This window comes from Oryctolagus cuniculus, chromosome 6, assembly GCF_964237555.1.
Source record: "Oryctolagus cuniculus chromosome 6, mOryCun1.1, whole genome shotgun sequence".
NCBI classification, from domain to species: Eukaryota; Metazoa; Chordata; class Mammalia; order Lagomorpha; family Leporidae; genus Oryctolagus; species Oryctolagus cuniculus.
Genome location: NC_091437.1, coordinates 100877812 through 100901858, shown reverse-complemented (window position 1 = coordinate 100901858; position 24047 = coordinate 100877812). Strand labels below are relative to the sequence as shown.

General features: G+C 38.3%; 1 non-coding gene across 1 annotated transcript; it reads right to left on the bottom strand.

Moving 5' to 3' along the window:
* Positions 1–14380: 14380 nt before the first annotated feature.
* Positions 14381–14452, bottom strand: TRNAA-UGC (transfer RNA alanine (anticodon UGC)). Its single transcript has one exon. It is a non-coding gene; the product is annotated as a tRNA-Ala (tRNA).
* Positions 14453–24047: the final 9595 nt, after the last annotated feature.

Sequence of the window (24047 nt, the reverse complement as noted above, 5' to 3'; positions counted from 1 at the left end):
ATGCAATCAGCTCAACACAGTGAACTATGTTGGCAGTGAGTTCCTAAAGGAGGGGAATGAAGAAACAACAGAGCACAATACTTGAGGAAACAATGCCTTACAGCTTCCAAAGCTAATGAATGTTAAAAATCCATATATCCAAAAGACTCAAAAAAACTCTAACAACAAAGAACACAATACTTGGGTACATAATAATCAAATCAATTAAAAAGATTGATAAAAAATAGAAAAATTTAGAAGAAAATTGTATGTTACTCACAGAACAACAAAGATAAAAATGGCAGCAGATCTCTGGAAACAAAGCAAGGGAGACTACCACAAAGCAACATGTACAATGGGTTATTTATTGGTAATTCTCTAATAAAACTATTGTTGAAAAATAAAAGAGAAGTAAGCCTGTTGAGATATAGAAAAGATAAAATATTTCATCATCAACAGACCTGAAATGCAAGAAACCCTTTAGGTAGAAGAAAAAGTATACCAGATTAAAACCTCGAACTGCACAAAAAGGAATGAAAAACAACAAAGAATGGTAATTACATCTGCAATTTATTTTTTCTTATTATATTTAAGTATTTTAAATGATTATTATATTTAGAGGAAAAATAATTTAAAAACTAATTTTGATGTTTATAACACATAAAAAGCAAAACTCATGTGAACAACAGCACAAAGGTCAAGGTAGTAGAAAATACACTAGTATGTTTCTTAAACTATGAGGTTAAATGACATTAAATGAAACTAGAATGTGGTAGTTAAGCAAATAACTACAAACTCTAATGCAAGCACTAACACAACAACATGAAACCAGCAAAGGGGCACAATGGAATCACGAAAATATTCAATTAAAAAAGAAAATTGAAGAAGAAATTAAAAAGGGAACATGAACAAAGAACAGATAGGATACATAGAAAGCCAACAGCCAGATGGAAGATTTAATTCCAACAATATTGTTCATAATATTAATTACAAATGACCTAAGCACCCCAACACAGAGTAATAGATTATCAGGTTGGATTTAAAAAGAAAATCACAATTTTATATTACATATGAAATACTGCCTTAAAAATAAGGACATAGATAGATTAAAAATATGGAAAATGATATATCATGCTACCATTAATCAAAATAAAGCTGGAGTGACTAACCTGAATCAGAAATTAAAGATTTTGGGAAAAGAATATTACCAGAAATAAGCTAGGTCATTATGATAGGTCAACTCTTCAAGAAGATATAATAATTCTAAATGTTTATATACCAATAAAAAGTCTCAAATACCTGAAAAAGATTGAGTTTCAAGAAATAGACAAGTAAAAAGGTAGAATCATGTATTTCAAACTCCCCTAAAAATAGCTGATAGACACATGTACTGAAAATCAGTTTGCTTAGACATATTCAAGTGCACATGAACATTTAACAATATAGTCCATATAAAGAGCTGTATATGAGTGATCCTGTGCCTGTCTGGGAGACTGCCTCCCTAGCCCATGCAAGAGGTTAAGAGGGCATGGCACACCATGCCCCCCGGGAAAACCTTGGTCAAAGGCTCAGTACACTGTGACCCTCGCACATGACCTGGCTACTGGCAGGTGGCAGGGACTCCAGGCACATTTCTCACACTCCCTCTTTCTGTTGAAGGGCCTTATAGGTAAACAGCCCCCAGGTGTGGCCCAGACCCATAAAGACCACCTGGAAGGCTATGTGGGACATGTGACCTTCAAGCTCATTGGAGAAGCATAGAATTAATGTTGCTACCCTGAACTAGTTACTTCTCTTTGCCTGCCCTTTAAAAGCTTGTGCCTGATTGTTAATAGATGAACATGTTCACCAAAACTGTCTCTGGTGCTTCTTTTTTTTTTTTTTTAAGATTTATTTATTTATTTGAAGGTCAGAGTTACATAGAAAGAGGAGAAGCAGAGAGAGAGAGAGAAAGAGAGAGGTCTTCTATCTGCTGGTTCACACCCCAAATGGCCGCAACGGCTGGAGCTGCACCAATCTAAAACCTGGAGCCAGGAGCTTCTTCCAGGTCTCTCATATGGGTGCAGGGGCCCAAAGACTTGGTCCATCTTCCACTGCTTTCCCAGGCCATAACAGAGAGCTGGATTGGAAGCGGAGCAGCTGGGACTCGAACTGGTGCCCATATGGGATGCTGTCACTGCAGGTGGTGGCTTTACCCGCTACGCCACAACGCTGGCCCTTCCAGTACTTCTTGTTGAAGAATGCCATCACCCCTTTACCCCAACAGTGTGGGCCTCGCAGGACAAGTTCACAGCTGTAAAACAAGTCTCAGTAAGTATGAAAGGATTCATATCTTACAGAGTATAGCATCAGACCACAATGGAAATTAGAGAACAGAAACTGAATCATACAAGGAAAACTCCCTAATTTTAGAAATGAAATAGCACACACTTTCAATGCAATGGAATGGAGCAAAATAAGTATATAGAGTGGAAAGGAAGAATTAAAACTGTCTTTATTGGCAAACAGAATGATTTTGTACAAAATCATAAGTAGTCTCCAAAAAACTCTTCTAAAATTAATAAGAGTTTTTCAGAATGGTAAAAGACAAAAAATAATCTGATTTTGTTATAATGACAAAGATCAAATAGAAACAAGTTTTTTAAAAAGAAATTCTAGTTAAAATAGCATCAAAAGTATGAGATATCTAAAGGTACCATAAGGAACAAGGCAAGATCTGTACATCAAAACATACAAAATTTCTGGGAGAATCTGAAGAAAACCTATAAACAGAATGATATGCTGGGATCATGGATCAGAACACTCTAGTTTTTGGCTGATTTTTTGTAATTTTTTTAATTCAATCCTGTTGATTTCCTCTCTAATTTTAATTATTTCTCTTCTCCTACTAGTTTTGGGTCTGGTTTGCTGCAGTTTTTCTAGATCCTTGAGATGCATTGAAAGCTCATTTATTTGGTGCCTTTCCAATTTCTTGATGTAGGCACCTATTGCTATAAACTTTCCTCTCAACAGTGCTTTTGCCGTATCCCATAAGTATCCCTTAATTATAAAACATATATGATATGTTGTGTTGTTATCCTCATTTTCTTCCAGAAAGTTTTTGATTTCTCTTTTGATTTCTTCTATGACTCAGTGTTCATTCAGGAGCATGTTGTTCAATCCCCATGTATTTGCAAATGCTCTAGGGATTCCTGAGTTGCTAATTTCCAACTTCATTCCTTCATGGTCTGAGAAGCTGCATGGTATGATTCTAATTCTCTTGAATTTGCTGAGACTTGCTTTATGGCCTAGTATGTGGTCAATCCTAGAGAAGGTTCTATGCACTGCTGAGAAGAATGTAAATTCTTTAAGTGTAGGATTAAAAGTTCTGTATATATCTATTAGATCCATTTGGGCAATAGTGTTGATTAAATCTGCTGTTTCTTTGTTGATCTTCTGTCTGGATGATTTGTCTATTTCTGAAAGTGGAGTATTGAAGTCCCCCAGTACTATTTTATGTCCCTAGATTAAGTGGACTGTCTGCTTTTGATGGATCCTTAGAGGCTTGTGATGGGTGTGGCTAGAGAGCTCTATTTGGTTCTTCAGGGTTAAGGGCATGCCAAAGGTGACACACCCAGGTTAGGAGTGGTAAATCTTCTCTCTCTCTCTCTCTCTCTCTCTCTCTTTTAATTCAGAAGGGAAGTAATTCCGCACAGCTGAGCAGCATTGAAGGTAGTCACTGTCTGAAATCTGGCCCCTGTTGGTATAATATTCATCTGCTCTGCTCCAAGGACCACACAAAGGATCTATGTAGTCCTCAGTGTAAGCTCAAATCTCTCTGCAGTCTCTCACCAGGTTGCCAAGGTTACCGAGTTTGTATACTCTTCTGAGAGTACTCATGTCTCAGGTACTCCGTGAGTTCTCTCCCACACCCTCAGTTTTTCACAGTCTCAGTTCATTAGCTCTACACTTTCACTAGGTCCTAACCTCCTGTTATTTCTCCCCACCAGAGTCAGGTTTTTCTGCTTGGCTGATGGTGGGCGCCACTTTTAAGTATGTCCAAAATGGTGCCTGCTCTTTATCTTGCTTGCCTTTGTAAGGTGAGTGGAGAGAGAGACTGGTGTCCATGCCGGTGGTCCCTTTTATTTATTTATTTTTTTCTCTCCTCTAGTTAGCCCGGTGAACTTTCCCCAGCGGGGCTTCAAGCCTCGTTCCCTCTAGGCTGTTCCTGCCGCCCCCCACCTCCCCCCAGTGTCTTGGGCTACTGAGGTTTTGCTTCACCTCCCTTTCCAGTGCTGGTGTGTAGACTCCACGGCTGGGCTTCCGAGCTGTGGGCTTCCGAGCCGTGGGTGTCCTTGCCCTCCATGTAGGTGCACAGTGTCCCACTAGTTCCAGAAGAGTTTCTTCTGCAGTTTTTTTTTTCCCCGAAACTTTCCCTGAAACTACAGTATCTCCACTTTTATTAAACTATCTTTTCCCAGACTATCAGTGCGTGCCCTCACTATTCTGCCATCTTGGCTCTCTCTCCCCTCAAAAAATTTAAAAAACATGATATACAGAACAAGTATCAGACTGGGAGAAAACATTTGTAGAACACATTTAAAGGACTAGTTTTGCAAATACTTTAAGAATTCTCAAATGCACTAATAAGGACAATAAATGAATTTTTTAAATGTGCAAATGATTTAAACAGACACTTCAGCAAAAAAAGATACATAGGCAAGATGAAAAGTTGAAGGGAGCATCAGCACTCTCTCTTAGTTGAGCAAGAAGAGATACTCATTATTATTCATTATATAACATGACCTAAACCTGGAGTGTACTATCATGCTTTACCACCCCATTTAAAGCAGGTTGTCTAGATCTATGAGCAACTTAGTATTTTGCTCAGAGTGATTTCATGCTGCTGGAAGCTGTGTTGTAAAAGAGGCTAAGCATCTAAATGCCAGTGGTGCACGCCCCCTCCAACATTCTCCCAACATTGACAAGTGTCCTCTGGGGACCACATCACTAAGTTTGAGAACCATCAGCACTCACCTCTAGCATGTTCTCACTGCCATTGGTGTTGTCCCATTATCTCCTGCTCCACATTACTGCTCAAATTTATGTTCCATAAACCAATTCTGGTTACAACCATATGCTCTTTTAATGCCACCTGGGTCTCAGCTGTCTTTTACTAACTTAAAAAAAGTCTGTGAGAGGGGTATTTGATGCAGCAGGCAGACTCTATGTGGGATACTTGAACCCCCTATTAGTGTGCCTGGGTTCGAGTCCTTGCTCCATTTCGGATCCAGCTTCCTGCTAACATACATCTTATTAATGTGCAGCAGGTGATAGCTAAAGTGGTTGGATCCCTGCTACTCACTAGGGAGACCCTGGTTGGAGTTCCTGGCTTCTGGCTTCAGCCTGGATCAGACATGAATGTTGCAAGTGTTTAGGGAATGAACTAGTAGATTGAAACTCTCTCTCCATTTGTTTGTCTACCTTACATACACAATGGTAAATTTTTAACCATTTAAAAACCAACTATATTCCCAAAATTATCAGGATTATTTGTTTGTTTCGTTGCCTATCTTGTTCACTTTTTTTTTTAACTTTTATTTAACAAATATAAATTTCCAAAGTTCAGCTTTTGGATTACAATGGCTTCTTTCCCCACATAACTTCCCTCCCACCCGCAACCCTCCCATCTCCTGCTCCCTCTCCCATTCCATTCACATCAGGATTCACTTTCAATTATCTTTATATACAGAAGATCAATTTAGCATATATTAAGTAAAGATTCCAACAGTTTGCACCCACACAGAAACACAAAGTGTAAAGTACTGTTTGAGTACTAGTTATAGCATTAATTCACATTGTACAACACATTAAGGACAGAGATCCTACATGAGGAGTAAGTGCACAGTGACTTTCTTTTCTTATGGTTTCTCATAGGCAGATGCCATATTGCAGCCAGTCAGAGCGCTTTGCTGAGTATTCTGCATTATTTTGTGTTTCTGTGTCTCAGTATGTGTTTCTTCCTCATGAGACAAGCTAGTCCCAATTTATCTACTATCATTAAGCAGAAAGATCACCATCTGAAATCCTTCACTATTTAGCCAAAGATTATCGTCTCTGTGAAAATCCTATTGACAACCACAAAACAGCATTATGTTGAGGCTTTTGGAGTACACCAGCCAGAAAACAGCAGAGAAAAGGGAAAGTGTTATTGCTAACTCACATGAGGCTCTACCAGAAAGCATGAGTGTGCACAACTTCTGGCAGTAAGCAGAGATTTTATGTGTTATGTGCACATAAGGGGGCACGAAGATCAGTTCGTTTTCTGAATTCTCTCAAACAGCTGTCATCTGAAATTAAGCAAAACCAGGAAAAGTGCAATTAGTGGTCTTGAATTTTTAAAGACACAGCAGTTTAGGCCCTAAGATTATATTTTTTGGTTGCATAGAGTTGTAGAAATGTGTTAATCCCTTATGTTACAAGCTTTATAAAATGGGTTTCCAGAGTACATATTTTTCTTGTCTTGTGTGTAGGTTTAGTATTTTTAATATTTTGTCCATGATTATCTCCCCAATTCAGTTATGAATTCCTTGAAAGCAAAGACAATGTCTAATATCCATTTTTTTCTCAGTGTGGCACTATGGATGGTTGTGTTGACTGTGCACTGTTCAAAGAGCACTCAAGCAAGATGGTGACGGGAACTTAAACTCAAGGTGCTCTAGTGAACAGCTGCACTCAGTGCACGAAGGGGCCTTTCTGGAAGTTGTAAAAAGGTATCACTTGGATACCTGCAAATAAAATATTCAGGGATTTGAGCATCATATATTTACAGGAAAAGTTTTAAAAATTTAAATACACACAAAAGTGAAGGATAGAACATAAGGTCAGGTAATGGGATGGTTCAGAAGTGGAAATCAGATGAAAAATCAGGAAATATTAAAGACACTCCTAGGTACAGAGAAGTGACATTGGTGGTGGTCATAATTTTCTAAACTATTTAACTTCTTTTAGTGAACTTTCTTACCTTTAATAAAATTAAAAGAAATAGGCACACCTAGTTTCAAAGACATTGTAGTGAGTCTTTTAAGACATAGGAATATACTAACATTGGTCAGTGTAAAGCAATCTTCCAAAAGAAAAATAATTTAAACACGTTTCTTTTTTCAGCTAAAAAATGAATAGTACAGGACCGGTGTTGTGGCATAGCAGGTTGAGCCGCTGCCTGCAGTGCGGGCATCCTGTATGGGCTCTGGTTCAAGTCCTGGTTGTTCCACTTCTGATCCAGCTCCCTGCTAATGTACCTATAAATGCAGCAGAAGATAGCTCAAGTCCTTGGGCCCCTGCACCCATGTGGGAGACCTGGGTGAAGCTCCTGGCTTCTGGCTTCAGCCTGGTCCAGCCCTGGCCATTTGGGAAACAAACCAGTGCATGGTTCTCTCTCTCTCTCTCTCTCTCTCTCTCTCTCTCACTCTCTCTCTCTCTTTCAAGTAAATACAGTAAATCTTAAAAGAATATTATAAAATTAAGATAGTTTTGAAAATTACATTTAAATCAAACTTTGAAAAAGGAAATAGTTCAGCTGAGACCACTTTGACAAAGTTCAAATGTTAATGAAACCTGATAATGATCAACTATTTTATGCATTTGCAAAGTGAACTGGCTAGGAATTATAAATTTCCATTTGGAAATTCAGGAGTCTACATAGTGGGGATTTCCCTTATCAAACTTTATATTTAGGTCATTGAATAAAGGATTCATAAACATGAAGTGTCTCATGGTATTTTGGGAAACTCTGGGGAGAGTAGGGGAATACCTTAATTATGTAATCCTAGAAAGGATTACTCTTGATTTTTACTTTTTTGACAATATTATATGAAGTTTTCAAAAGAATAATTTTGCATACTATTAGGTATTAGGTTGTATTCCATGTGAACTAAATTTTGAGTAGAGAGTATTAAATATTATTTCCATGCTTGAAAATAAGAATACCTGGATACCTACCTTTTGGTGTCAGTGAGGATTTTTGCAAGAAATAAATATCACACATAAATTTGAAGGGCCCTTTGCGGCACGTGTTTGGCATAGTGTGGTTAAGACACCATTTAGGACATCTGCATGCCATATTGGAGTGCCAGTTTTGAGCTCTAGCTCAGCTCGATTTCAACTCCTTGCTAATGCACACCATGGGAGGCAGCATGTGGCCTCATCATGTTGACTTTTCTAATTATTTCTATTGAAAAAGTTTTAGTTTAGAATAAGCTGATGTTGGGACCAATGCTTAAGCATTGGTTAAGATGGTTAAGCCACCATCTGCAGTGCAGACATCCCATATGGGCACCAGTTTTTGTCCTAGCTGCTCCACTTTCTGATACAGCTCTCTGCTAATGCACCTGGGAAAGTGGTGGAACATGGCCCAAGTCCTTGGGCCCTTGCACCCACATGGGAGACCCAGAAGAAGGTCCTGCCTCCTGCCTTTGGCCTGGCCCAGCCCTGGCCATTGTGGCCATTTGGGGAGTGAATCAGCAAGTGGAAGATCTCTCTCTGCCTCTCCTCTTTTCCTCTCTGTCTCTGTCTCTCTCTCTCTGTGACTCTGCCTTTCATATATATATATATATATGTATATATCATCTACTGTATTACCAGAGTAGTCATATATTAAATATGTTACAGTTTTTAGGCCATAAATTAAAACAATATGCTCAAAGTTTAAAAAATATTATTCAGCACGATATGAGGAAATGCACTCAGGATACATTTTCGGCTATATGTTCTACATTACCTATCAAGGAATATTTCAAGGGAATCCCGCCTTTGGCACTGCTTGTCATTAGAGAACATTCTCTTTTAATGTGGTTTCTGACTAGATGTGACGTGGCATTTATCCTGTGGTAAATCTTAGCACAGCTGTTTCAGAAATGTTCAAAGATGGGATCAGGAAAAATACCATCTTTTTCTCCAAGATGTAGTCCTAAAAAGACTTTTCTAAAGAGGCCAAAATCAATGGTTTAAATAATAATAATACATAAATAAATTATTACTTAAATAAATAAGGTGATAAGGAATTTAAGCATAATTTAATATTTATATATAATTTCCTATAAAACTTAAATACTGTCTAAATATGTTGTTTTTTAAATGAAGTAATGGATTGAAAGGGAGTATTTATTTGTTTTTTATTTTGTTATTTTTTATTTTTTTGCCAGGCAAAGTTAGACAGTGAGAGAGAGAGAAAGCGAGAGAGTTATAGACAGTGAGAGAGAGACAGAGAGAAAGGTCTTCCTTCCGTTGGTTCACTCCCCTAATGGCCACTGCAGCTGGTGCTGCGCCGATCCGAAGCCAGGAGCCGGGTACTTCCTCCTGGTCTCCTATGAGGGCGCAGGGACCCAAGCACTTGGGCCATCTTCCGCTGCCCTGCTGGGCCACAGCAGAGAGCTGGACTGGAAGAGAAGCAACTGGGACAGAATCCAGCACCCCAACTGGGACAAGAACCCCGGGGTGCTGGCCTGAAAGGGAGCATTTAAACACATCACTAATCTCTGCTGATAATTCTCCTGAGATAATTTTCCTGAGACTCCCACCTGGTCCACAGGTGTATTTTTCTTCATACTTTGCTTATCACTACAAAAAAAAGACAATAAATTATTTAGAAATTTAGAAGTTTTGTTATTGCAATATGTTGGAGATAAAAACTGTTAGTAACAATTAAATCATTCAAAAATTCACTTAGTTGTAGAGCATGGGTAACATGACAGAGTCATATAGAAATACCCAAGAGGTAACGTAGGAATAAGGCCTATAATGTCTAACCTAGGTCAAGCAGCATATGTTGCTTATTAATCAAGTTAATTCACTTGATAATATCAGAAAAACATTAAATTTTCACTAAGAATAACACCAAGTTCAAGAAGTATGTTTCAGAAGGCATGCACTGATAATGTTAGAGAACCCTAAGAGTATTGAGTAAGTCATTGGTATCTTTTTGAGTTGAATTATTTCTAATAGTTTTACTTTCCAATAGCTAATGCAATTTGAAAAACAAATAAGCAAACCCTTTTAGTTTGTTTAAATTGTCATTGTTTATTATTCAAAAGCAGAGAAAGTGAATTTATTTTTCAATCCAGGAGAAAATCCCACCCTGATTATCATTCATCAACATTTATACAGTTTTCAAAACATTGAAAAATAAATACAGGTTTTTAGTTGAATTGGGTTGCGTATGCTCTATAAATACTCTATGACCCAATAAAGTGTTTATAAAGTACTGGAAAGTTTAAAGAGCATAATGTTGTTAGTTTAGAATTTTAAACAAAAATTTATGACAAATCCAGTGGTTTCATGATGTGAGCATATGTATTCAGGAACATATTTTTAAGGCAATTAGATGCTAAATACGTGTTACTTCTCTAGGAGGAAATAAAGATTTATCAATATAAATGAACGGGTGTTAAACATTTGAATTTTGATGAGAGTAATAGAAACTCACTGGAAGGCACTATCTCCGTATTCTGTCTTCTCAGTAGGAAAATACCTAAAGCATGCAGTAAATTATAAAATTTGAAGCCCCTCATTTCCCTTACCTCACTACCTTGAAAGGGCGAACATGCTTAATTCATATTATTTCAAATATATTTTTATGAAGAATATAATTTTCTGCCCAGAGTATGCATGAATTGCTTCAAATTCTGCTCACTTAAGTGGTAACTCGATTCCATGTCGCTCCCTGCTGTTGTTGTCCAGCATGTACGTCATAAAGTAGTAAGGACTTGGAGTCCGCTAGACTTGGCTTACAGGCTGTCCAGTCTAGGAGAAGTCAGTCTTCATGAAACCATAGTTGAATCATTTGTAAGAAGGCCATGATTGTACAACTCCGCTTGGTTGTTAGGAAGATGGAGTGATTTAGCAAAGAAAATCACCTTTGCTGTTGTGGAAACCTAGAAAGGTCACAATGACATAGACTCTCTGTACTGCTTCTTGCAACACCATTAGTCCTGCCATCCACCAAGTTCCATTAGCCGAAATTAGCCACTTCTTCACTGCTATTCCTGGGTGATATTCTGTTGTATCAGAGGACATATCTATGTTTGGAGCTCTTACATCTATCACAGAAACCCTAAAGTGGTTAAATTTTACTCTTATTTTGAAAGACAAGAGTAATTTAACAGTGTCAAAGTTATAAAGCCAAGTAAATTAAAGTTAGAAGAGATGTTCAAATTAAAATTTTAAATCGAAAGCATAGAGAAATATTAAAACAGAAGTATTCAAATGCATGATCATAATCAGGCCAAACTGAAATAAATAAAATCAAGTAGGCAAAAATTGAAGACTACCAATATTGTGACTATAAAAGCAACTTAAATTAAAGAAGTCAGACAAAAAATAAAATTATACTTTTTAAAAGTTACAACTTTCAAAATTTTTAAGATTTATTTATTTATTATTTACTTGAAAGAACATCAGAGAGAGAGAGAGAGGAAGAGATGGAGAATGAGAAATATTCCATCAGTTGATTCTCTCACCAAATAATCTGCAACAGCCAGGGCAGGGCCATGCTGAAGCCAGAAGTCTAGAATTCCGTCCTGGTTTCCTGCATGGGTTGCAGGGTCATGCACTTGGCCATCTTCTGCTGCTTTCCCAGGCACATAAGCAGGGAGCTGGATCAGAAGCAGAACACCTGGGACTAGAACCGAAGTGCTGATGTGGAATGCCAGTGTCACAAGTGGTAGCTTAACCACAGGACAGCTCCCAAAGTTATAAATTTTAAATAGTTTTAGGAATAAATTAAAATAGATAATATATAAATCCAAAGAAGAAATATTAAAATAAATAATTAAAATTAGTGAATGTTAAATATACATTTTTGAGTGATTAACAAATAAAAATAAGATCAATAGGTTGAGAAACTATTAGAATCAAAAGACATTAGAGGGTTAAGAACTACATCATAAAATACAAATTTGGGGGCTGGCATTGTGGTGTAGCAGGTTAAACCACCAGCTGTGATGCTCGCATCCTGCATGGGTACTGGTTCCAGGCCCAGCTGCTTCACTCCCAATCCAGCTTCCTGTTAATGTGCCTAGGAAAGCAGCAGAGGATGGCTCAAGTGCTTGGGCACCTGCATCCAAGTGGGAGACCCAGATGAAGCTCCTGACTACTGAGTTTAGCTTAGCTAAGCCCTAATTGCTGTGGCCCCTTGGGGAATGAACCAGCAGATGAAAGATCTCTGTCTCTCCATCTCTTCTTAGTAATTAACTTTGAAATAAATATATAAATATTTTTTTAAAAGATGCTGAATAATATGCCTACATCCCATATTGGAGTGCCTACATTTGACTCCCTGCTCTGGCTCTTGACTCCAGCTTCCTGCTAATGCAAACCCTGGGAGGCGGCAGCAATAGCCCAAGTAATTATGTTCCTGTCACCCACATGTGAGACCTGAATTGAGTTCCCAGCTCTTGGATTTGGCCCAGACCATCTCTGGCCAAGATGGGCATTTTGGGGAGTGAACCAACAGATGAGAGCTTTCTTATCAAATAAGTAAATGAAGAAATAAAAATATTATCTATATGAAAAGTGCTCTTGGCATACATAATTCTTTGAGTTATAATATTATATTTGTTCAGTCAGTTGTCACCGATCAGGGAGAACATATGGTATTTGTCCCTTTGGGACTGGCTTATTTCACTCAGCATGATGTGTTCCAGATTCCTCCATTTTGTTGCAAATGGCTGGATTTCGCTGTTTCTTACTGCAGTATAGTATTCTAAAGAGTACATATCCCATAATTTCTTTATCCAGTCTACCGTTGATGGGCATTTAGGTTGGTTCCAGGTCTTAGCTATTGTGAATTGAGCTGCAATAAACATTAGGGTGCAGACCTCTTTTTTGTTTGCCAATTTAAATTCCTTTGGGTAAACTCCAAGGAGTGGGATAGGAAACCTGTTGAAGTGAAATGGACACTATGGGAAACGGTGACTGGATCAGCATAGCCCTGACTGTTAATGAACAACTTAATACATTATCCCTCTTAGTAGTTTTTTTATCTGTTCTACTTAATATGACTGGTTTAATTCTGTAATTAATACACAGTTACTCTTAAGTGTTGAAAATTAACTGAAATGTGATCCCTGTTAAACATAAGAGTGGGAATAAGAGAGGGAAGAGATGTATAATTTGGGACATGCTCAAGCTGACTTGCCCCAAATGGTAGAGTTAGAAACATACCAGGGGATTCCAATTCAATCCCATCAAGGTGGCATGTACCAATGCCATCTCACTATTCCAAGTGATCAATTTCAGTTCACAATTGATCATAATGAAAGGACTAAGAGTCAAAGGGAGCACATAAACAAGTCTAGTACCTGCTAACACTAACCGATAGAATAAATAAAGGGGAGAGTGATCCAACATGGGAAGTGAGATACTCAGCAGACTCATAGAATGGCAGATGTCCTAAATAGCACTCTGGCCTCAGAATCAGCCCTAAAGGCATTCAGATCTGGCTGAAAAGCCCATGAGAGTATTTCAGGCATGGAAAGCCAAGACACTCTGGCAAAAAGATCTCTGTGAGTGAGATCCCAGTGGAAAGAACAGGTCATCAAAGAAGGAGGTACCTTTCTCTGAAGGGAGGAGAGAACCTCCACTTTGATTATGACCTTGTCTAAACAAGATAAGAGTCGGAGAACTCAGAGGGCTTCCATAGCCTTGGAAACTCATGACTGGAGCATAGGGAGATTACTGATGCCATAGACAGGAGTGTCAATTGGTAAAGTCAACAACAGGAGTCACTGTGCACTTACTCCTCATGTAGGATCTCTGTCCTTAATGTGCTGTGCATTGAGATTTAATGTTATAACGAGTACTCAAACAATATAATTCACTTTGTGTTTCTATGGGGGTGCAAACTGTTGAAATCTTTACTTAATGCATACTAAACTGATCCTCTGTAAAAAAAAAAAAAAAAAAGAAATTATCATTTCCCAACTTGACTCTCACTGGGATTAAACATGACAATAGGTCTGCTCTGATTTCATCATCATTTAAAAAAAATCATCTATTATTTTTCACTTTATGTTTCTGTGTGGGAGCAAACTGTTGAAATCCTTACTTAATGTATACTAAGCTGATCTTCTGTATATTAAGATAATCGAAAATGAATCTTGATGTGAATGGAAGGAGAGAGGGAGTGGGAAAGGGGAGGGTTGTGGGTGGGAGGGACGGTATGGGGGGGAAGCCATTGTAACCCATGAGTCGTACTTTGGAAATTTATATTCATTAAATAAAAGTTTAAAAAAAAAGAAAAAAAATATTATATTTGTGGCTTCTTTCTCAAATTCCAGTTGAAATGAGCCTTCCTAGATAACTAAAGCTCAATATTTTCTTGAAAATAGTCAAGCCAATTCAGGGTTAGACTCAACATAGACCCTGGAGGTGCCAGGGATTGAACCTGGGGCCTCATACATGCAAAGCATGTGCTCCAGCACTGAGCTACACCCCCCACATTAAGCTCAATATTTTCAAAATGGAGCTCTTAATTTCAGTTTTTGTTCCACCTCCAAAATGGCAACCCTGTGATGTTTGGAGTTCGATAAATGGTACCGGGCAGCAATTTGGAAATGATTTATTTTATTTTTAAGATTTATTTATTTATTTGAAAGCAGAATAAAGGAGAAGGAATGAGAGAGAGAGAGAGAGAGAGAGAGAACTTCTATCTGCTGGTTCACTTCCCAAATATCTGCAATGGCTAGGGATAGGCCAGACCGAAGCCAGGAGCCAGGAGCTTCATCCAGGTTACCCACCTGGGTGGAAGGAGCTGAAGCACTTGGACCATCTTCCACAACTTTCCCACGCATGTTAGCAGGAATCTGGATCGAAAATGGAGCAGCTGGGACTGCAACTGGTGCCCATGTGGGTTGCTTGAGTCATAGGTGGTGGCTTTACCCATTGCACCACAATTCCAGCTCCCAAAAATGATTATTTTAAAAAAAAATTATTTATTCATTTTTTAAAGATTTATTTATCTACTTGAAAGGCAGATTTACAGAGAGGCAGAGGCAGAGAGAGAGAGAGAAAGTCTTCCATTCACTGGTTTACTCCTCAAGTGGCTGCAATGGCCAGAGCTGCACCCATCCAAAGCTAGGAGCCAGGAGCTTCTTCTGAGTCTCCCACATGGGCGCAGGGCCCCAAGGATTTGGGCTATCTTCTACTACTTTCCTAGGCCATAGCAGAGAGCTGGATTGGAAGTGGAGCAGCCAGGAATCAAACTGGCACCCTTATGGGATGCTGGTGATGCAGGCAGAGACTTTACCCACTACACAACAGCACTGGCCCCGAAAATGCTTCTTAAACTTCAGATTCTCTTTGGGGAAGATAACTGTGCTTTAATTTATAAAATATTTTATGGCTGAATTGAATGCTAAAATACTGCTTCAAGTTGTAGTCTCGAATGAAGGAAAATGAAATTGATTGCATGAAAGTGAGAGAAAATATTTTTAAATTTTTTTTTTCAAGAAATCACTATTTAGTGAATGGCCCTACACAAAAAAGTAGTGAACCCTTTGAACATAATGTTATCTCAGTTTTTAACCTTTCAGTGAGCAAGGATAGGATCCATGTGGCTTATTATTTGTTTGGACTTACTTCTACCATATTGTTAAGGTTTTGTATTTATTATGGTTATTGTTTATTTTTTCTTTATTAACATCTGTTTAATTAAAAACATTACTTACTTTGCCTTTCTACTTCTCTTGTTTTAGGGCTAACTCTGAAGTTTGTAGTACACATGCCTAATTTCAAACATAAGGTTAATTTGCATCTCCAAAACTTTGAAAGAATATTCTTGTGTTGTTTTATACTACATTATTTGTGGCGCTTTGCTACAACAACCCTAGGAAATCAATATGCACCATTTTCCTAAGTACGTCAGAATATCTTGTACAGTGTATGCTCTTTGTCTGTTTGAAAACTTACACCTCAGTCAAAGGTTGATTACTCGTTTTCCTCCTTTGCCAATCAAGGTTTTGTTATCTACTTTCTCTGAGCCATGCATTTTTTTTCATGTAATATTTTTCCAAAGGTAACCAAGCAATAATATAATTATTGTTGTTCGTTTATCCACCCCACTAGAATGTAAACTTCATGAGTACACAGATATACGCCTAACTTAAAGCATGCTTCTATTCAGGAATAGCAAGTTGAGATGTTTATTTTAAAAGATCTGAGAGTGCTAAGCAGTTGTATTTATTTATTACCCTTCAAGTAACAAATAAAAGATACAGTTCTGACAAAATGTAGAGGGAATCTTAATTTCAAAGTTTCCATCAATGTCTTCTAGCCACCAGATTCATAGTCTAATCCTAAACAACATTTAGCATCTGTGCTTGAATTTGTTTTCCTTCATTAACAGAAATCTCATTTTCATTAAACCACCTGAGTGTTTCCTCTTAGACATAGGCTCAACCCATTTTTTTTTTTAAGATTTATTTTATTTATTTGAAAGACAGAGTTACAGAGAGAGGTAGAGACAGAGAGAGAAGTCTTCTATCCGCTGGTTCATTCCCCAGATGGCCGCAACAGCCGGAGCTGTGCTGATCCGAAGCCAGGAGCCAGGAGCTTCTTCCAGGTCTCCCATGTGGGTGTAGGGGCCCAAGGACCTGGGCCATCTTCTACTGCTTTCCCAGGCCATAGGAGAGAGCTGGATCAGAAGAGGAGCAGCTGGGTCTAGAACCAGCACACATTGGGGATGCCGGCGCCTCAGTCCAGGGCTCTAACCTGCTGCGCCACAGCACCGGCCCCATGGCTCAACCTATTCTTTATACACGTAAATACAGAACAATTCCTTCAAGTGGTAGTGAGAGGAGGCAAGGGTTACTTTGTGGATAAAAAAATCACAGAAGGATCAGAGTTCCTTAACTGCAAGGGAGTGGCCTGCACTTTCTGCTGTAAGCAGAAAGCAGGGTTATGAATGAGCTTGACAATGACTACGTGGCATTGGGGAGATGATCAGACATCTGTGTGAATCAAAATATTCACAAACAGAAAACAATGTGTAAAGATGAGGAACATAAATAACTATCTTCAAGTTTATAAACAGGAACCTTTGAAAACAGTTGCTCTCGCACTTCTGCAACGTTGGCTTCACACTGAAGTAGAATCCATTAATCTTTGCTATCTTTGCTTGCTCCATGGAGATTGATTACAGCAACTATACCCAGGCCTGGCCTTTCCCTGGTCCTAAGAATAAAGTATTGAACTGTAATCCCAGAGAGAATACACAGTTGAGTAAATCCTTCACAAAATAATCAAGAGTTTTAGAGTAGGAGTAAGTAGGAATAAAAAGTTTATCTTTCAAAATGTTAAGTAAATAATTCACATACCCCTGTTGGTAACCATACACATGCAGAATTTCTCTTTAAATTTTAAATTATATCTTTTATTTTTAAATTTTTATTTAATAAATGTAAATAATAATAAATATAATTCACATTGTATAACACATTAATGACAGAGATCCTACATGGGGACTCCTACACAGTGACTCCTGTTGTTGACTTAACAATTGACACTCTTGTTTATGGCATTAGTAATCAGCCTCGGCTCTTGTCATGAGTTGCCAAGGCTATGGAAGCCTTTTGAGTTTGCCAACTCCGATCTTATTTAGACAAGGTCATAGTCAAAGTGGAAGTTCTCTCCTCCCTTCAGAGAAAGGTACCTCCTTCTCCTTCTTTCCACTGGGATCTCACTTGCAGAGATTTTCATTTAGGTGTGTGTGGTTTTTGGTTTTTTTTTTTTTTTTTTTTTTTTTTTTTTTTTTTTTTTTTTTTTTTTTTTTTTTTTTGCCAGAGTGTCTTGGCTTTCCATGCCTAAAATACTCTCATGGGCTCTTCAGCCAGATCTGGAGGCCTTAAGGGCTGATTCTGAGGCCAGAGAGCTGTTTAGGACATCTGCCATTCTATGAGTGTGCTGTGTATCCTGCTTCCCATGTTGGATCTTTCTCTCCTTTTTAATTCTTTCAGATAGTATTAGCAGACACTAGTCTTGTTTATGTGATTCCTTTGATTATATCGTTTAAAAATACTCAAAATCTCTGCCATTTTTTGATACCCAAGTTAATCATGCTTTGTGTTGTGCATTGTCTGAATGAGCAAGCCTGCTTTGCAGCACCACAAAAGGATCTTGTAAATGTTGATGTGAAATGCCGTATTTTGAACTTTTCTGTGAATCAGTTAATTTACAGACACAATCACTATTACTTTTTTTTTTTTTTTTTTTTTTTTTTACAGGCAGAGTGGACAGTGAGAGAGAGAGAGACAGAGAGAGAAAGGTCTTCCTTTTTCCGTTGGTTCACCCCCCAGTGGCGCTGCGGCTGGCGTGCTGAGGCCAGTGCACTGTGCTGATCCGAAGCCAGGAGCCAGGTGCTTTTCCTGGTCTCCCATGGGGTGTAGGGCGCAAGGACTTGGGCCATCCTCCACTGCACTCCCGGGCCACAGCAGAGAGCTGGCCTGGAAGAGGAGCAACCGGGACAGAATCCGGCCCCCTGAGCGGGACTAGAACTGGGGATGCCAGCACCACAGGTGGAGAATTAGCCTATTGAGCCACGGTGCCAGCCAATCACTATTACTTTTAATCTTAATTTTAAATAAATAGGAGTTCATTGAATGCTTTTCAGTGTATGATTAACTATTTAACGCCAGGAAAATAAATTATTGGAGGTCTTTTTTTTTTTTAAAGATTTATTTATTTTATTTGAAAGTCAGAGTTACACACAGAGAGAAGGAGAGGCAGAAAGGGAGAGAAGACTTTGATCCACTGGCTCATGTTCTGAAGCCAGGAGCCAGGAGCCTCCTCGGGGTCTTCCCACACAGGGGCAGAAGCCCAAGGACTTGGGCCATCTTCCACTCTTTTCCCAGGCCATAGCAGAGAGCTGGCTCAATGAACAGCCACCAAGACTTGAACTGGTGCCCATGTGGGATGCCGGCACTGCAGGCGGCAGCTTTACCCACTACGCCAAGGTGCTGGCCCCTAGAGGTCTTTTAGTTTCCTAAACAATTGGAGATATAACTTCCTATACATAGAGAATTTTGAATTTTTACCTTATGACCACATTTTTCATTAGTGATTCCAGTATTTGAGTTTCTGAAGAAGGCAGTAAAAACACTCAATCTCAGTGAATAGCACAGGCTTTAGTTAATGTGAACTTATGATAATTATTTTAATAAAAACTGGTGTACTGCAGTAAAATATTCTCTGTAATGGGATACCACAGACTCATGGAAAAAAAAGCTTTTTTTCTTTCTTCTTGTTTTTTGGTCATCTTCGTCACTTTGTCTCTGACTGATACTACCTAAGTGATATTAATAAATTTGAAAAATTATTTCTGAAAACTTCCACACATCTACAGTTAAGAACCAGTTTACCTGATGCTTCTCCTTGCAGGCTTTCACTCCAGTATTGTAGCTCTCCTTCAAGTGTATCTCATCTCCCTGGACTGGAAACCGAGCAGCATGTTCTTTTGGTGATGGCAAAACTGGAAGAGAACAAATCCATTCATGCAATGTGTTGTTGTTGTTGTTGTTGTTATTAGCCTTAGGGCATATCAGGTTCACTCATATACATTGGCAAAAGTCAAATGGCAAAATCCAAAGGGAGAGAAAAAGGTATAATTACTTATTGTGGAGGATATGAAAAATTGTGTGACAAAGAGAATGGATACAGAATGTGGTGGAGAATTAGGACAAAATAATCCAAACTGCCAGTGGCATCTTTTTAATTTTATTGATAATTTGATTCTCAATTGTTCTTTAGACTATTGAAATCATTGACTAGTTGTGTTGGACTATATGAAACCAGGCTGAAACCTGGTTATAGATCATTAGTTTGTACTACTTTTATTCTTCTTCTAAATAGCCATTATTAGAGATATGCATGTAGGCAGGCAAAACAGGATAATCTAATATTAGAAAAAGTGATTATTAAAATAGAAGATGGGTAAGAACTATTCCCGGTGTTTCTGAATATATAGGTGTACTGAAAACTAAGGCTTGGCTTTACATAGAAAAGCAAATTCAAAGATCCTCACTGCCCTGGGAAAGCTATAGTTCTTACAACTCAAGGGCCGAAAGATTTATTTCCCTGCAGACCAAGGTTTCAGCAGATCAATTAATAGAGTATGTTCTTTTCTTCTGCTGCCATGTGCAGGAAGAAAAATGTGTTGATTATGCAGTTTCAGAGTACCGAATGCACAAAGTCAACTTTATGGGCTGCTCTAACCTACAGTGCAGGACTCAGAAACTGGGAATGAGAAAATAATCAGTCTCTGTCCACTTGGCAGCATGAACTATCATGAAGGCCAGTGGTTGGCAGACAGGATTTGGAGCCCAGAGAAGCTCTGCTTCACAGCTTCTGATCAAAGGAATGAAGCTCCCCCCACCCTGTAAAGTTTGAGAAGCACAGTACTATATAACATATGGCCTGAAGTTTACAAAGAGCCTAGGGCAACATAATCTTTCTGCTCCAGGCAAGAAATGAGCTCCATTAAAATAGTTAAGTCTCACAGTGCCATAAAGGAGGGGAGGGTCATTAATATCATCAAGTCAGCCATAATAGGAGCTCTTTCAGAACAGGCCTAATTCTCCTTTTGGCTTTTTCCCTTACAGAAGGATTTTTCTGTGTGGAGCCTCTGTTAGTTTAATAGCAAACATCTTGTGTAGCAAGGCAATAAATCAGACCCTTATTATTAACCTGGGCTCTTTAAATTTTGTGCTTTTTAGAATAGCTTGGAAAGGTATATCACTCTCTAAATGGTGTCTAGGTATACAAAGTATGTATTGTTTCTAAAATACATAGTGAAATTAACAGAAGAGCAGAGTATGTCACCATACCTTGGAGCTGGAAATGTCCTCAGCAACACCAAAAGCAACTTAATATTATCACTGCATGAGCCTCTTGCAAATATCCCTAAAGCATGCCATCTCCTTTCCGATGGAGCACCTTCAGTGAGGAGGACTGTTTTCAGACAAAAAAATGTGGCAGGAAGCCTGACAACACTCACCACATTTCCTTCAGATGCACAACATAACTGTTTAAAACCAAAAGATAAGAAAACCAGGAATTGATGGGAAATGTAAACCCCTGAAAAGAAATTAAAGAATTTTTCAATTTTAATCTGATTTCTCCATGTATTTTTATCTCCTCCTCCAGACTGTGATTTGGAAGCAAGGAAGGAAGACGAGAGAAGGGAATAGTCAGCTATATTCATGATGTTGAAAAAGAATTTGGTTTTCTGGAGCACAGCCTGTGATAGCAGAACAACACCTGGCAAGAAGTGAGTTATGTTGGCTGGAGAGTCATTGGCACTATCAGGAAGTATTAAAGTGTAGATTTGGGAGAGAAGGAGAAGCAGCCAAGCAAAATTGAAGACTGGGTGGGACTCAGAGAGCGGCAGAGCAATATTGGTCAATATAGAGTTAACACAACTTTGCCTCTGTTTTTCCAGTCCTGGAGCTCATATTACCACTCATTTCATCAAAATGAAAGAATCAGGGCAAACTCTCAGGCTGTGCAGGTGGACACATTTGCTACTTCCTTTTAAATGTAATATATAAGAATGCTCCAGAATGGTCCCTGCTTTAATACGTTGCACACAAATTAAAGAAAGTAGTTTCCCTAGGCTTTTCTACATTAGAAATTAACAGTCAACTATCTCAGAGAAGTGAGCGCCTAATAAACTGATTCTCTCCTAAATAACAGCAAGACAAGGATGAACAAGAAAAGTATCGGAGGCTCTGAGACTGAATGAAGGCAGGCAATTTGTGCACATGGGTCACAGTTTGGCAGAATCATCCAGAGTCAGCCTGCCTCTCTCTCTCTCTCTCTTTCTCTCTCCCCCTCTTTTTCCCCTCCCTCTGTTCTTTCTTCCCTCCCCTTGCCTCTTTTCCTCCCTCTCTCCCTCTCTCTCCATCCCAACACACAAACATACCAAGACAGACTTGACCCTGGTTATAACGTTAAGTAGGTCAAATAAAAAAATTTCACCATTTTTCTGGAACAAGAGGAAGAAATCCTGGGGCAACATTAGTCTCTGAAGATTAAAGGGAATGTTCCAGAAAATATACCCAGAGAAACCCATGTAAAAAGTTGCCATGAGTCTATGCTGTTCCCTGAACCACTTCTATGTGGGGCAAAGGACAAACATTTACAACTGAGGCTCGAAGAACTGAACTGATACCTTATTCTAGATTTGAATGTAACCAAGTTAATTATTTGATAAAAACAGAAACCAACAACTGAAGCCTATAACATAATCAGGAACCTACACATACAATATTCACAATATCCAAGACATGCAAGGAAATCACATAAAATGAGTCCAGAAAACATGACTCAATGTCACAGGGAAGAGGATCTACAGATGCCAATCCTAAGTTAAGAGAAATGTGGTCATTATGAGACAAACACTTCAAAATCAGCTATTTGAACTCTGTTAAGCAGATAAACACAAAGGCATTCATTATGATTGAAAAGACAGGTAATCTCACCAAAGAACTGTAAACTATGAAAAATAACCAAATATACAGTTTAATTAAAATACACAATATCTGAAAAAAAATTCACTGAGTAGTCTCAATAGCAAAAAGAGGATGACAGAGGAGGAAAAAGGCAGGGAAGAAAGATGAATTTATATGAAGTTATACAACGTGAAGAACACAGAGGAAGAGTCAATGAACAAAACAATTAAGCTGATTCTCAGAAACCTGTGGGAAAGTGTCAGAAAGTAAATCATTAGAATAATTTAGTCTTAGAAAAAGAGGAGATAGTGGGCAGAAAAATAAGTTTGAAAACTTATTTCGAAAGCTTTCAAGTTTCATCAAAGACATACATTTACAGATTCAAGAAATTTTTGAAAAATATTTATTTATTTATTTACTTAAAAGGCAGAATTACAGAGAAAGAGAGAGAGAGAGAGAGAGAGAGAGAGAGAGGCCTTCCATCTTGTGGTTCACTCTCCGAATGGCTGCAACAGCTGGGGAAGGGCCAGGTTGAAGGCAGGAGCTTGAACTCCATCCAGAACTCCATCCAGGTCTCCCACGTGGGTGCAGGGGCCCCACCATTTGGCCATCTTCCACTGCTAGAGGCACACTAGGAGTGAGATGAATCTGAAGTAGAGTAGCTGGTACTCACACTGGCATTCACATTGCATGCCTACATTGAAGGTGACAACTTAACCTACTGGACCACAACTCAGACCTGGTATTCACACTGGCATTCATATGGCATGCCTACATTGAAGGTGACAACTTAACCTACTGGACCACAACTCAGACCCCTCAAAAAGCTCAATAAAACCAAATACTAAAATCAAAGAGTCATGCCTAGGAACATCACATTCAACTTGTTGAAAATTTTGAAACCAGTCAGAGAAAATGACACACTAGTTACACAGAAAGGACCAATAAATTGAATACCAGCTAACTTCTCAGAAGAAGCCATAAAGCCCTAAGCATAGTGGAGATTTCTTTAAGGTCTTGAAATATAATAAAATGTTGATCAAAAATTTATATCAAATGAGATACACTTCAAAAAATAAAGGGTTTCTTTCTTTAAAATTAGTTGAATGCATGTATTTTGAACTATTTCTGAACCCTGCATTTGCTTCCAATAATCTATTAATATATCCTTACCCTAATATCCTACAACTGATCACAGTAGCTTTGTGCTAATTCTTCAAATCAAGGATTATACAGCATCAAGATATTTCTTTTATTGGGATTAGAAATTTCCAGAAATTACTTTGTGATCTCACTTCCTTTGCTGTAATGTACAAAGTCCTACCACCCAGAAAATTGAGGCAATTACAGGACTTCTCTTATTTGCTTTTTTCTATCAGAGATTTTATTCTCATATGGCTGTTTGTCCAATATCTAAAAACAGTTATATTCTATATTTTTGTTTGTACTTATTTATAGAAAAAGGTAATTGCAGTGCTAAATATATCAGTATTTCCAGAAATGGAGTGTGTTTATTCTCACATTGATAATAATCTAAAAACAATATTTTGTGATCCTACAATTTTGGCAATCACTTTTTCATTTCTT